Source organism: Hemicordylus capensis, chromosome 1, assembly GCF_027244095.1.
Source record: "Hemicordylus capensis ecotype Gifberg chromosome 1, rHemCap1.1.pri, whole genome shotgun sequence".
NCBI classification, from domain to species: Eukaryota; Metazoa; Chordata; class Lepidosauria; order Squamata; family Cordylidae; genus Hemicordylus; species Hemicordylus capensis.
The window spans coordinates 186,884,109-186,899,098 of NC_069657.1; the positions used below are offsets into that span (position 1 = coordinate 186,884,109).

The 14,990-nt window shown below is 41.2% G+C and overlaps 1 long non-coding RNA gene across 1 annotated transcript; it reads left to right on the forward strand.

The window, feature by feature from the left end:
* The first annotated feature begins 13,377 nt into the window (after positions 1-13,377).
* Positions 13,378-14,765, forward strand: LOC128337382 (uncharacterized). Its single transcript, XR_008312247.1, has 2 exons — positions 13,378-14,418; positions 14,498-14,765. It is a non-coding gene; the product is annotated as an uncharacterized LOC128337382 (long non-coding RNA).
* Positions 14,766-14,990: the final 225 nt, after the last annotated feature.

Below are 14,990 nucleotides of genomic sequence, written 5' to 3' on the forward strand. Positions count from 1 at the left end.
CCCCTAGTGGCCGCTCTCTGCTCTGTGGCAGATATTTTGAGTCTCCAATGCTCTCTTGTCCAAAGGGCACCAAATCCTGTAATGCTGCTCTTGGGATCTCTTAGGGAAGTATAACAAAATATTATAATTTGCTTATAATTAGTATAGTATGTTCTTCCTTTCAAAGTAAGTACCTTACTTTGTAGAGCTTTTTGTTTCTTGTTCCTCTTGTTTCGAAGAATACCAACAGTTATGGGTGTCCAAAAAAATTTCATTCTCATCATTCAGCACAAGTCTGGCAGTCACTCAAATAAAGTGACCTGAACCCTAACCTTTTGCTCAAAGATAAACCTAGAACAACTGCAATCAACTACCTGTCAAATAGGGAAGGGGGAAATGTAGTCTCTCTATCATTATTGTCATCATATCATTATTACCGGAATGTGGTATATCTCTACCATTATTACCAAGATCTAAAATGTTACATGCAGTCAAAATTCGGATTCAGATAACAATAATAATAGTTATATAACGGTTCCTAGTGTCCATAGCATGACATACAGATTATCCAAGTGAGCCTTATTATAATAATGCATTGTATTATTGGCCCCGTTTTGTATCATCCTCTATGTAGATGAAGGACTAAGGCCAAGAGAATAATGGCTTGCTTAAAGTCAATAGTGAATTAATGACTGAGGTGAGATTTAAAGGGGAAACTCCAGCGCATGCTCTTAGCAGTTATACCAACCCCAGTGGAATCTCCTTGGTAATCTAGAAGGGGCTGTAACTCACTGGTAGAGCATCTCCTCTGCATGAGGTCCCAGGTTCCATCTTTTGCATCTCTGGATATGGCTGGGGCAAATCCCCCTGTCTGAAACCCTAGTGAGCTGCTGCTAGTCAGCGTAGACTGTTCTGAGCTAGCTGCTAATGGTCTGTCTATATATAAAGCACTAAGCAGTGTTCCTTACAACTTTGATGGATGGTGAGCTCTTTGTTAACCTTCAATAGACACTGCTTTGCAGTGTCTAAATGAAAAATACAGACTTGCTCTATACAATGCAGGAGGGGGCATGATTTGAAACCATCTAAAATGTTTTCAAGTACGGGTATGCTCCTCATCTTCATTCCCTGAATGGGATCTTCTTTTTGACAAGGTAACATGTACTGCTTTTAAACAATTTTTTTTTAATTATTTAATAAGACAATACATAAACATGAATAGTAAAACTGATACATAATAACATTCATTAACCATCCTTTCAGATATGTAAATAATTAGATGGAGGAGAATGACTAAAATTATCTTGATTTGTGAAAAGAATAAAATCTGACCATATCATGAAAAAATCATTAGAATTAGCTTGACCCACTTAAAGATGAATAATATGGGTAAATTTTTCAGATATGCCAATATGCCACATAGACTGATACCAAGATGTCAGGAACATGGTTTTATGCTTCTACTATTGTGCAATGGATAATCTAGCTGCAGTTAACATAAAAACTATAAAATCCTTAGACAATAATGCCAAATTAGCTCCCGAAAATACATTTAATAGAGCCAACTCTGATCTCATATCTAACCTCTGTTGTGTAATTTTACCTATTTCTAAAAATACCTCTGTCCAAAAGCCGAAAATACTGGGACAAGACCACCATAGGTGGAAATATGTCCCCCTATTTCCACAGCTGTTCTAGCATAGTGGGGACAAACTCTTATTAATGTGGGATAATCTAGAAGAGGTCAAATACCACCTGTGAAAGAGCTTAACAAAGTTCTCTCTAATTCGGGAAGAGGTAGAAAACACCGGCTTCCATTTCAGTATTCCATTCCCTTGTGAGTCACTACTAATAATTTATTGTAGGTCATTTTCCCGGGCCAATTTAAGGCCAATTAATGGATCAGATGTTTGCATTATTAGAATCTCGTATAATCTAGAAATAAATCCCTTAGAAACTTCTGAAGCCTTTAATATTAATTCCTCATACATAGTCAAATTCCTATTAGCCTGCTTAACTATATCAGGATGTAAAATAAAGGACTGAAACTGAAGAAAATTTAACCAAGAGTAATGCTTATTCATAAACTTCTCCCAAATTGGTTCTAAATCAATTGGCTTATCCAAATAATAAAAATCCATTAATCTATCTGCAACACCTCCAAAGACACCAAGTAATCGAGAGGGTGAGTCTAAAGCTGGAAATTTAGGATGACTACAAATGGATAGGATAACAAGGGGGAATACTGCTCTTTTCATCTGTAAATATTGGGGGAAACCTTCTAACTTGTTTTCGCTGTGCAAATGCAGTGTAATTAAGGGCCAAATCATCATGTATACACAAAACAATCACTTACATTCTGGCATTTCCTAATTCATACATGCTTGCTTTAATTTAATCTGGGGTATGAGGAATTTTAATGCTGTATACAAAAGCATCTATTTGCATAAGAACAAGTAATAAATTAGCCATTCCGAGAAGTAACAGTAGTTGATGAGGTTTAATTTATTATTTGTTGCATTTTATACTACCCAAACCAGATGTTTCATGGCGATTTATGAAAAATTTGGCATGTATCTTTGATTCTGACTGACTTGTTCTGTGTGTTGTAGAATTTGTTCCCAAAATGCACACTACAAGAAACAGTGAAGTACCTTTGACATTTATACTAGCCTGAGAATGAAAACCTATGTAAAATATTTTACACACATGATTTCTAACTTGCACAAATTATTCCTCTGCAAGGCCTCATCACTTGCAGGTACTATCAATGAGTTGTTGATGATCACATGCCCTCTAGTGGCAAACTGCTGCTTAGCTGAAAATCAACCTTTATGTGTTCCATTTTTTAAAAGACATTTAAGCTTCTGCAGCATAATGATTACAGCACCAGAGTCTCAAATCTGGAAGTCTTGTCACTGTAATCTTTATGACTCCAAGTACATACCATGTTACTTATGAATGCCGATAAGTGCCGTATGAAGCGTCTGCCAGGATGCTCAGGGATTTTCCCTGGAGTGCCTTCATCTATGGTTAACAAGTGGCAAGCAACAGTGACACTGTGAGGTCATCCACACGACCGGGTGGATGGGGCAGCGAGCAGGAAGGCTGGTTTAACTCATCTTCCCCCTCCCCAGACAACTACTCCAATGTTGCTAGGAGTGTGGCGTGCACTCCCAGACGATCCACGCTGTATACCTGCAGCGTGGAGCTCTGGAGGCTGGGAGGACATGTCCCAGCCTCCAGAGATTCCACAATGCAGCGTGTGACCTGTGCAATGCACTGGGGGATTCCCCCAGGAGACAGGTGCTCTAGGCGCCCATCTCTGTGTCAGCTGGGGCTAAACCCAGCCCCATTGAAGACAATCCGGTAGCCTGTGGTGAAGGGAACACTTGCTCCCTTAACCTCAGGTAACAGTCAGGCTAAAATGTAGGGCTAGGCAGGGCTGCCCTGCCAGGATAGGGCACGACCCCAGCAGTTATCACACACAGCCAAACCCAGGCCTGGGTTAGGCTGTGTGTGACAACAGCCTCGTAGAGTGGACTTGTGTGTGAAGGTTTCGGCTAGTTTATTTGTTCTGTTTACAAGCCATATTTCAAATGTACCGTCGCTAAAGCAGCATTCTGACCAAGGATCGGTACTATATTTTAAAATGTTCATTACTGTTTAAACTTTTAAATAATATCACAAGCTACCTCAGATTGTTACTGGATATGAAATGTGGGATATGCCAGATAATGATAAATAGTCATAGGGGGTGTGTGTGTGGGCGGGGGGTGTACATGTATCCCAAAAACTAAATTTTCACAACAAATGAATTTATTGCTGAGATGATGTGCAGCCAAAATCTAATACAAGGATTCCAGAGTAGAAAATTAAAAAAAACCCAAACCCTATCTGCTAATGGCTGCTAAAGCTACGTTGATTAGTTAATGCCATACCAAAGATTTACCTACTGAGGCCCAATATTTGCCAAATGTTTAGGACATCTTCGTGAAGAAGCTGAAAATACTGGGTCTCAGGAAATCAGAAGCACTTATGGAAGTTTGGTTCCCTTGTGTTACTTGCATAAAGGCTATGAGGTCTTTCACACAATCAAAAACTGTGTTCTCCCAGGTTTGGGATCTGTGTGTGCTCCCAGTTTTCAATTACATGGAAGCAAGCTGGGAGGAAAACCTGGGTAGAAGTGATTGTGTGGAAGCAAAGTAGGAAGAAAAGCTACCCAGGTTTTCCTCCTACCTTGCTTCCACTCAAACAAAAACTGGGAGTACACACAACTCCCAAACTCTAGTAGAACACAGTTTTTGGTTGTGTGAATAACCTCAATGAGTTGCAAATTGCTCGTCTGACAAAATATCTTTTTTCTTTGCATGTGCTAATAAAACTGTACTCCCCGCCCTTTATCTTTCCTTTCTGCCTCTTCCTGTATGTATCCTTAATTATGGATCATGCTAACTACATGTTATGATATAAACAATACAGATTAACTACAGATTAAGGAAACCGATTAAGGAAAACTAGGAAGTTATCTTCTTGTATTTTAGCTATTATTGTGTTGCAAAGTTGTTGTATTGTTAAAGTTTTAATGGCTTACAAAATGTTGAATAGAGGAGAGGAAAGTGTCTAAGTTGTGCTGCTGGGACTCCCACATACCAAGGGAACCAGAGCCTGCATCCCTACCATGACCCCAAAACATTGCGCTGCCTTCATCTTCTATCTTGGAGGAGTCCTTGGAGGACCTGCCACCAGTCCAGGCAGAGGGCCCTCCCCCCCAATGCTAATGATGAAGCCAACGCTTGCAAAATAGAACAAGGTCCCTACAGAGCCTTCTCTAGGCTTCTCAGCATATTATTATTTCTGTGTGTAAACCACCCTGAGCCATTTCTGAAAGGGTGGTATAGAAAAAGATAGAAATTGAATAAATTAATAATAAATGTGGTGTTAAGTGGTGTAAAGGTTGCCATCTTCCCCAGATTTCCGGGTATTCACTGGATTTTAAGCATGTTCCCTGGTGCCGGGTTAGCCCATTAGTTTGCCCAGATTCTCAGCTTTCACTTAAAAAAAAAAAAAAAAGCTAAATTCTAGCCCTTGTAGAAGTGATAAGGAACTAACACATGGTCACTATTCTGTTCAACTGCTGGACTTGGAGAAAGGCAGGTGAAGCACAGGAGTCTGCCTGGGAGAGGTTCACACAATAAGTAATCCCCCTGAGGAATGTTGCCTTTGTTTTTTGTCATCAGGGGATCTCTATAGGGCAGTTGAGACAATACATCACTGCCTACCTGTGTACTGTAATGCTTATTGGGCTTTATAGTGCAATCCTTTCTATGCATGCCTACATGGAAATAAGTACTATTGGTTTCAATCAGATTTCCTCCCAAGTAAGTGTGTATAGCAGGCATCCGCAAACTGCGGCCCTCCAGATGTTGCTGTACTACAACTCCCAGCATCCCTAGACACAATTTTTTGTGGCTGGGTATGCTGGAAGCTGTAGTTCAGCAACATCTGGAAGGCCGCAGTTTGGGGATGCCTGGTGTATAGGATTGTAGCCTTAACTGAAAAGCTCAATGTGTTTTTTGTTCTATTGCTGCTATTAATATCTCAAATTTAGAGTAGTCTTCATTGTGTGTGTGTGTGTGTGTGTGTGTGTGTGTGTGTGTGTTTGTGTTTAAATTTTGCTTTAAGCCACCATGAATTCTCCTTGTCCCCTGCTCTTTTCCAGCCTATAATCATTTTGGTGCTACATTTTATGTATTTATCTCAGGATCTAAATGGTGACCTTGACAAGGCTCAAGCATGAAAGGCTTAATCCCTAGCACCAGTTTAGTAAGCACTACAAATTGTAGCATTTAGTGGTGATGAAAATATACTCAACTCTGCTCCTCAGCATAGCTTTGATTTGGTATCTTCACCAATCTTATCTGGTATCTTCACCTTCACCAATAAATAGCATATTTAAATTAGCATATTTAAGCGAATAAATAGCATATTTATTTACGAATAAATGACATATTTTTTTAACCAATAAATGGCATATTCAGGTACTAGGACATGGAGTGGGGTGGTAGTCTGCAGTTGATGAGGAATCAATGACATCACTACACACAGCTAATTAGACAAGGTTAAAAATTGAACTTGTATATTAGAAAGTGCTGGGATATAAAGTTTGGGACTTTAATGCTCAGAAAAATGGTCAAATAAAGAGAGCCTCCCCAACTATTGTTAGTAGCTATCCAGAACAAATACAAGTCAACTGGATGGTGCACCAGTTAATTTTATTTATTATTTGTTTATTTATTCAGTTTCTATTCTGCCTTTCCAAAAATGGTTCAGAGTGGTTGAAAGTAAAACAAAACAATTAAAATCAATTAACAATTAAAAATAGATACTATAAAACACCATATAACAATTAACAGTTAAAACATTCAGAACAGTTTAAAAACTCTGGAAAAACAGGTTACAGCAAGTTAAAAACATTTACAACAAATTAAAAACCTTGGAAGGCCAGGCCAAACAGATAGGTTTTGAGGTCTCTCTTGAAGGTCAATAATGAATTCAGATTGCGGATTTCTGCCGGGAGTGCATTCCACAGCCCAGGAGCAGCTACACAGAAGGCCCACCTCTGAGTTGCCACCAGAAGTACCAGTGGTAACTGGAGATGGACCTCCTTAGCTGACCTTAACGTGCAGTGGAGATCATGAAGAAGAAGGTGCTCTCTAAGTCATTCAGGGCTTTAAAGGTAATAACCAGCACTTTGTATTTTGCGTGGAAACATATCAGGAGCCAGTGCAACTATTTCAAAACTGGCATAATATGGTCTCTCTGGGTTGCCCCAGAGACCAATCTGGCTGCTGCATTTTGAACTAACTGAAGTTTCCAAACTATGTACAAAGTCAGCCCCATGTAGATTGCATTGCAATAGTCAAGCCTGGAGGTTACGAGCTGATGCACCAGTTTTGAAGTTGTCCTCTTCAAGGAATGGATGCTGCTACCAAATCAGCCGAAGCTGATAGAAAGCACTCCTGGCCATAGCCTCCACCTGAGATACCAGGGTGAGGCCTGGGTCCAGGAGTACTCCCAAGCTCCGTACCTGCTCCTTCCATGGGATAGTAACCCCATCCAGCACAGGAAGATCTAACTTATCCCTCAGATTCTGAACCCCTACAATGAGCGCCTCCATCTTGCTTGGATTCAGCTTCAATTTCTTATCCCTCATCCAGGCCATTACTGCCTATAGTCTGGCATTTAGGGAATGAATGACATTTCCTGATGATACAGATGAAAAGGAGAAATAGATTTGGGTGTAATCAGCATACTGATAACACCCAGCACCAAATCTCCTGATGACCTCACCCAGCGGTTTCATGTAGATGTTAAAAAGCATTGTTGACAGAATGCATCCCTGAGGAACTCCATATAACAGCTCCCATTTTGAGGAGCAACTGTTACCAGGCTCCACCATCTGGAATCTGCCCAAGAAATAGGAGTGGGAGAAGGCTGTCTCAACCCCATAGCCAGCTCTAAAGCCAGTTTGAAATGGGTCTAGATAATCAGTTTCCTCCAAAACTGCCTGGAGCTGGTCGGCCATCACCCTCTCAATCATCTTGCCCAACCAAGGGAAATGGGAGATTGGCCTATAATTATCTATGACTAAGGGGTCCAGGGAAGGCTTCTTAAGAAGCGGTCTAACCATTGCCTCCTTCAAACATGGAGGCAACCTACCCTCGCTCAGTGATGCATTTATGATAGTAACTAGGCCGCCTCCAACAATCTCCCTGCTAGATAGAAGCAGCCAAGTCAGACAAGGCTCCAGAGAACAAGTGGTAGGCCACACCGCCCCAAGCAGCTTGTCCACATCCTCAGGTGTCACAGACAAACTGATTCAACCTAATACTACAAGAGGGATTGCTGGACACCTCCTTCATAGACCCTGCAGAAGTAGTGGAGTCCAAGTCAGCCCGAACACAGGATATTTTGTTTGCAAAGAACCCATTAAAAGTGTCACAGCAGAACACTTCTGGGGACTGATTTGAAGCAGAAGGAGCAGAAATTAAACTCCTCACAACCTGGGATAGCTCTGCTGAACGCGAACCCACAGGCGCAATGCACACAGATCAAAATTCCATTTTTGAGGCATGAACTGCCAGGGGTGTAGCTAAAATTGAGCGAAGTGATTCAAAGAACCTGGGACCCCCAGCTTCACCCCTCCCTATTTTCTTCATTATCTCCTTCACTAAGAGGAGCTGCTAGAGAGAAGGACGAACACAGGCCCCCTCTCCCCTTGCTACATCCTTGTGCACCACTACTGCATAAGCCTTCAAATGGGTCCTATGCTGCATCTTGCCAAATTCGAACTGAGTTCTCTTCCACTTGTGTTCCAGTCGCCTATCCAGCCGCTTCAGCCCTCTCACAGCTCCTCGGTATACTAAGGGGCCATTTTTTAAGCAGGTCAAGAGAGACGTTTAGGAGCAATAATGTCTACTGCCCTAGTGAGTTCCCTACTCCAGGTTCCCACCAGGACATCGACAGAATCACTGGCCACACCAACTTCAAAGCCATCCAAGGCCTTTTGGAAACCTGCTGGGTCCAGGAACCATTTTGGGCAGACCATCCTAATAAGACCATCATAATATGGAGATTATTTGCATATTTGCATTATATACAAATTTATCTGCAGGTTAATTTGCATAACATGCAAATTAGGGGGCCCGGATTTCGAGAGCTTGAATATGGCAACCCTATGTATGTCTAAATGGAGCAGGGAATTCTGGGGTGAATCTTGCTGCTAGTTTAGGTAGGCATTCCTTGGAAGGTTGAAGAAAGGTGTGATTCAGTTCTTTCATTTTAGGATACACACATCTAATCCTGACATTGTTCAGGTAACTCCCATTAATGTGTGAATAATTAGGATTGCAGCCCCTGGGTATATTCGTACAATTGTGAAGTTTTATCTAACATCCTTCCATGGGACATATCGGTGCACACATTGATGATCAGGATTTTTACAATATAGTTTTATAGAATAGAAGAGATTATTAACTGTGATGATGGCAGTGCAGCATAAATCTGACAAAGCTAGTGGACAACTTTAAATGAAAGGTAACAAGCTCTCCATCAGCTCATCAAAGAGGAGCTTTGTCAAATGTCTATGCTGCATGTAATTCCCATTAGATCTCTGCCACACTGATAAATAGCCACATTGATTCCATTGAGAAATGTATTGCCTGTCACTGGCGGGACTTAGGAAAACAGTAATGAGGGTTTACATTTCAAGTGTCAGATGACAGCATCAGCTACAGCAAGTTAAGACAGGATGGACATGATCTTTTTTGTCAGACAATTGAATGTGATGTGGAAGAGGAATTGTCATCCCACATCCACCTCTAGTAAGCATACTTTTCAAGTTTATGTATTGTTTCAATAACTTGTTTGACTAGAGGCAATAAAGGGATAGGAATATGCACACACATTGTGAGATGTGAAGCCTCTTTTAAACCTTATTCAGCTTTCCTTATTAATAACTACAACAACAACAACAAAGAACAAGTCAAGAACCGAGCAGAAAAATGGAAAAATAAGCCCCTGCATGGTCAATATTTGCACAATATAAATGGAAAATCAGACATCACCAAGACCTGGCAGTGGCTTAAGAACGGCAACTTGAAGAAAGAAACAGAGGGTTTAATACTGGCTGCACAAGAACAGGCACTAAGAACAAATGCAATAAGAGCAAAAGTAGAAAAGTCAACAACAAACAGCAAGTGCCACCTTTGTAAAGAAGCAGATGAGACAGTGGACCACCTAATCAGCTGTTGTAAAAAGATCACACAGACTGACTACAAACAAAGGCATGACAAGGTAGCAGGGATAATACACTAGGGATGTGTGGATCGGTCTGGCAGTCCAGAGGTTCGGGGGTTCGGGATCGAACAAACACCACCACCACCACCCAGATTGGAACCGGACCTCTGGACAGTTCCACAAATTTTTAAAAAAAATTTTTTTTAAAAAAGATTTAAACTACCTGTAGTCTCTTCGGGGGGCTTCCTGTAGGCCGTGAGGGCGTCCACGAAAGTTCCCCCTCCCCCCACCAGCCTCTCAAATCACCGCTGTGGCCAGGTAAATGCAGTATTTTTGCCCCTTTCATAAAGGCACACGCAGGGGCGTAACTACTATTAGGCAAGGCGAGGCGGCTGCCTGGGGGCCCCCATGCCTCGAGGGGCCCCCCAGAGGCAAGTCACATGTGAAATGTGTGTGTGTCAGCGAGGGGCCCATTTTAAAATTTTGTCTCTGGGCCCACTCCAGCCTTGTTATGCCCCTCGGCACACGGTGGCCATTTTGGCTGCCACGGTGCATGCATACATGGCCTCTGTGAGGCCTGGCATGGCCTCCAGCCTCGCAGAGGTCATTTGCGCATGCACAGCAGCCATTTTGGGGAAAACAAAATGGCCACTGTGCATGCGCAAATGACCTCTGCAAGGCCAGAGGCCATGCCAGGCCTCGCAGAGGCCATGTATGTATGCACAGCAGCGGCCAAAATGGCCACCGCGCACCTTTACAGAGGCCCGAAAGGGCTGAAAATACTGCATTTACCCGGCCGTGGCATTGATTTGAGAGGCCGGCGGGGGGAGGGGGAACCTTTGTGGACACACACACACACACACACACCCCATGGCCTACAGGAAGCCCCCGAAGGGGCTACAGGTATTTTAAAAAAAATTTTTTTTTTTAAATTAATTTGCAGACCCCCTGCCCCCACCGGATCGGATCGGGGTGGTTCGATGGGGGCTGAACTGAACTTGGCCAGTCTGGTTCAAATCCAGTCTGGACTCGAACTACACTGGGTCAGCCAGTTCCATGCACACCCCTATAATACACTGGAACATCTGCAAAAAATACAAGCTACCTGTAGCCAAAAATTGGTGGGACCATAAAACTGAAAATTGTAGAAGATGAAGATGCAAAAATATTATGGGACCTCCGACTACAAAGAGACAAACATCTGCCACAAAATACACCAGATATAATTGTAGTCGATAAGAAAGAAAAACAAGTTAAAATAATTGACTTAGCTATACCAGGTGATAGCAGAATAGAAGAAAAAGTAATAGAAAAAAAGAACAAAATACAAAGATCTACAAATTGAAATTGAAAGGCTGTGGCAGAAGAAGATCAAAATAATCCCAGTGGTAATTGGCGCCCTGGGTGCAGTCCCAAAAAACCTTGAAGAGCACCTCAACACCATAGGGGCCACAGAAATCACCATCAGCCAATTACAAAAAGCAACTTTACTGGGAACAGCCTATATTTTGCGACGATATCTATAATAATAACAATAATATTGATAACAAAATTCTGGCATCCCAGGTCCTTGGGAAGGACTCGATGTCTGGATAAAACAAACCAGTCAATAACACCTGTCTGACTGTGTAAAGAAGAAATAATAATAATAAAGCTGTTGCCTGTTACTTCTAGTTCGGACATAAATTCTTAAGCAGGATTGTCAAATGTTACAGTCCCAAAGAAAAAATGTGTGTGGGTAAGGAACTGTTGCTCTACTTTGAACTAAATTAAAAACAGGAAGAGCAAATATGAAGTTGAGTGGTTTGTATGTTTATATGAAGCAGGGAATTTGGGGTGAATCCCTGTGAATGGGAAGTTCCTGCATGTAGAATATTTAAATAAATTTCTTGGCATGAATGATTATCCTAAAGTAGTGTACATGAGACAGAGCATCTACTTACCTGCTTCTTGTATTGGTGTTTTGTCCCAGGCAGGTTCAGTGGCTGTGTTAGGGCCTCTGCCAAAGCAGGGATCCAGATGCACAAGGGACATGCACAGCTCCAAGGGGCACACAGCAGGAAAAAGGGTTAAGACTCCAGATAACTCCAAGCAAGAGAGCTGGTACAAAAGAGAAGGATGTTGCTCCAGCAGATGCTTGGAGCTCACTGCTGGTTTATGCGTCTACCTGCTGCTCAGGTAGCATAGCTTGGCCCCATCCTTCCTTAGAGAAGGCTCTGTAGTTTAAAGGGACCTTGCCCAGTTTTGTAAGCACTGGCTCTATTAGCATTGGGGATTGTCTACCTAGACTGGCAGATCTTAAAGAGACTCTGCCAAGTCAGAAGATGAAGGCAGGGATATGTTTCCAGGTCATAGACGGTCCCTGGCTCTGGTTTCCTTGCCATAGGAGATCCCAGCAGCACAGGGTCTCCCAGGATCAGGTGATAGGGTCTTCCCACTCTGTCTCAGCACCTAAACTGTCTACTTTGATCTCCAATTGTGAGGGTTTTGCATCCAGGTCATGACAACTGGAAGAACTTGCTCTGGGCTGTGTGATCTGCATAACCAATTTGGCAAGTCTGTTGGGTGTGGACCTGTGTACACAAGAGCGAGAATGAGAGTGATGTATTTCCTCACCTTTCTAGTGCAATGCAGTTGGACCAAACCAAAAGTATGAAGCAACATGTCTTCATTAGATTTGTTTGGTTATCAAGCATGAACTGAAGCATGAGTGGGGCTGTTTTAGTAAAGGAGAAATTAGTCTATTGCTCAGATAACAATCCAGGTAGCACTCAAAGCACTGCAAAGGCCCTCCTGTAATTTTTTCTAGAGCTGATTGGTGTATTTTGAATGATCTAATTATGGATTCAAGGATCATCATTAAACAGGCTGATAAAAGTGGAATGATTGTAATATTGGATAAGGAGGATTATTTGAGTGAGGTTAAGAAATTACTTGACGACAGGGACAGCTATAACCCCATTTCATATGATCCCACCTTTAGAATTATGAGCCTATTTAAAATAGTCATCGATGAGGCATCAGCTCTAGGGATCATTTCTGAAAAAACTTCTAAAGGTTTATTAAATTTGTATCCTAGGGTCTCCATTTCTACATCCTTCCCAAGATACATAAGGCAGGTTTTACGCCTCCAGGTAGACCCATTGTGTCGAGTTCAAATTCAGTCTTGGAACCACTTTCCATTTATGTGGATTCCTTTTAAAAACCTTTTCTGTTTAAGATTAAATCTTACATTCGGGACACTAAGGACATGGGGAGCTCTTTAGCTCCCATTGTTGCGAATCTTTTCATGGCCTCTTTGGAGGATTCTTTCATCTGGAATGAAAATGTTAACCCATTTTTTTCTGAGACATTTATATTTAAATGCTCTATTGACAACATTTTAGTTGTGTTTACTGATGCTGCACGGTTTAAACAATTTGTCATTTGGATGAATGGGATTCATGCCAATATTAAATTTACTAGCCCTACTAGCTTGAGTGAGGTCCCATTCTTAGACACTATCATTCAGGTTAATGTGGAGTGAGTTTTTCTTTATATAGAAAACCCACTGATAAAAATACCTATCTGTGTTATGATTCTTGGCATCCCCGACATTTGAGAGATAACTTGTCTGTTTGGCAATTTTTACAGGTTAAGAGGAATTCCACAGATATAGTGGACTATAGAAAAGAAGCTCGAAATTTCTCTTTGCAATTTGTTCAGAGAGGATACCCTAGAGAGTGGTTGGTAAAGCTGAATCTAGAGCAAATGCATCCAGGCGTAGTGAGCTACTTCAGGATCAACCTAGGAAGCAATTGGACCAGTTAGTATGGTCCATTGATTACACTCCCTTATCTTATCAGATTAAAAAGGTGATTTATAGGCATTGGCATTTGGTTATAGATATACCAGGGTGCAGCAATGTACCTATTGTAGCATTCAGGAAGACAAAAAGTTTAAGGATTTTTTCGACCCATTCTGATTTTTTAAGGAAACCATTAGAGAAGGATGTTCTGCAAGGGTTTAACTGATGTGGTAATTGTTTAGCGTGTCCTTTGGGTCTTCAAATCACTGAGTATTGTGATCCAAGTACAAGGAAGCTGGTTCCTTTAAATTTTTTTGCCAATTGCAAAATAAAATGTACTGTATAGGCTGTCATTTGTCCATGTGCTCTATGGTATATTGGGATCAGTACTAGAACCATTAAGACCTATATACTTGAACATAGGTCTAGGATTAAAAATAGAGTACTGGATGCCCCATTAGTTCAGCATTTTGTAGATAAACCTCATTCACCGGATGACCTGAGGTTTTTTGTTTTATTTAAATATTCTCCATGTTCTTTTGAAAAGCAGAATATTCAAAGGAGTCTTCTCCAGAAAGAAGCTTGGTTCATTTATAAATTCAGAACGTGCTCTCCTACAGGGTTAAATGTTAATTGTGATTTTTTGAGTTTTCTGTAGACACATGTGATGCATGACTGTTTGAGAGTATAGTGCATACTGAGAGTATCCTTTCCACCTGTTGTTAATTGGATGATTTAGCTGGGGTGTATTTTAACCTTGAGTGCGTTTGGAATTTAGTAAGGAGTCCAGCATGCTCGTGCAGATACTTGTTACATATGATTTGGCAGAGCAAGGCTGTTCCGGATAGAAGGTTTATTTTTATTGTAACATAGGAACAAGTTTGTTCATTTGGTATGTATATTACGTTAATGTTTGTTGTTTATATATAGATATGACACACTTCTGAAGAAGATTGTTTTCAAAACTGGCGAAGATATCCTAGGGGATTCAGGGATTCACATATCTCAAATTTGTGAAGAATGAAGATTTGTTTTTGCCATCTTTGACTTTGAAGTATTTTTCATGTTATATACTCCAGCTGAGAAGACTGGACTTTGAACATATTTACATTTGCCCATTGTTCCATCTTTACCATCATTGTATATGCTGGTTCCATGTATGGTTTGGGATTTGTTATATAAACTGCATATTTACATATATGTTTGTGTCCTATACATTTACCTTTCAAGACTGGTTCACAGATTTTGTTTCTAGCTTGAGATAACAATCCAAGCCACACTCAAAGCACTGCAAAGGCCCTCCTGTAAAACTAGTCTGACCTTAGACTATAGCAAGGCAATAAATTACGCATGTGCACCATGGACAACAAAGGCTCTATAATACTGCCTCAGCTTCTGAAAAGTTCTCTCTCTCTCTCTCTCT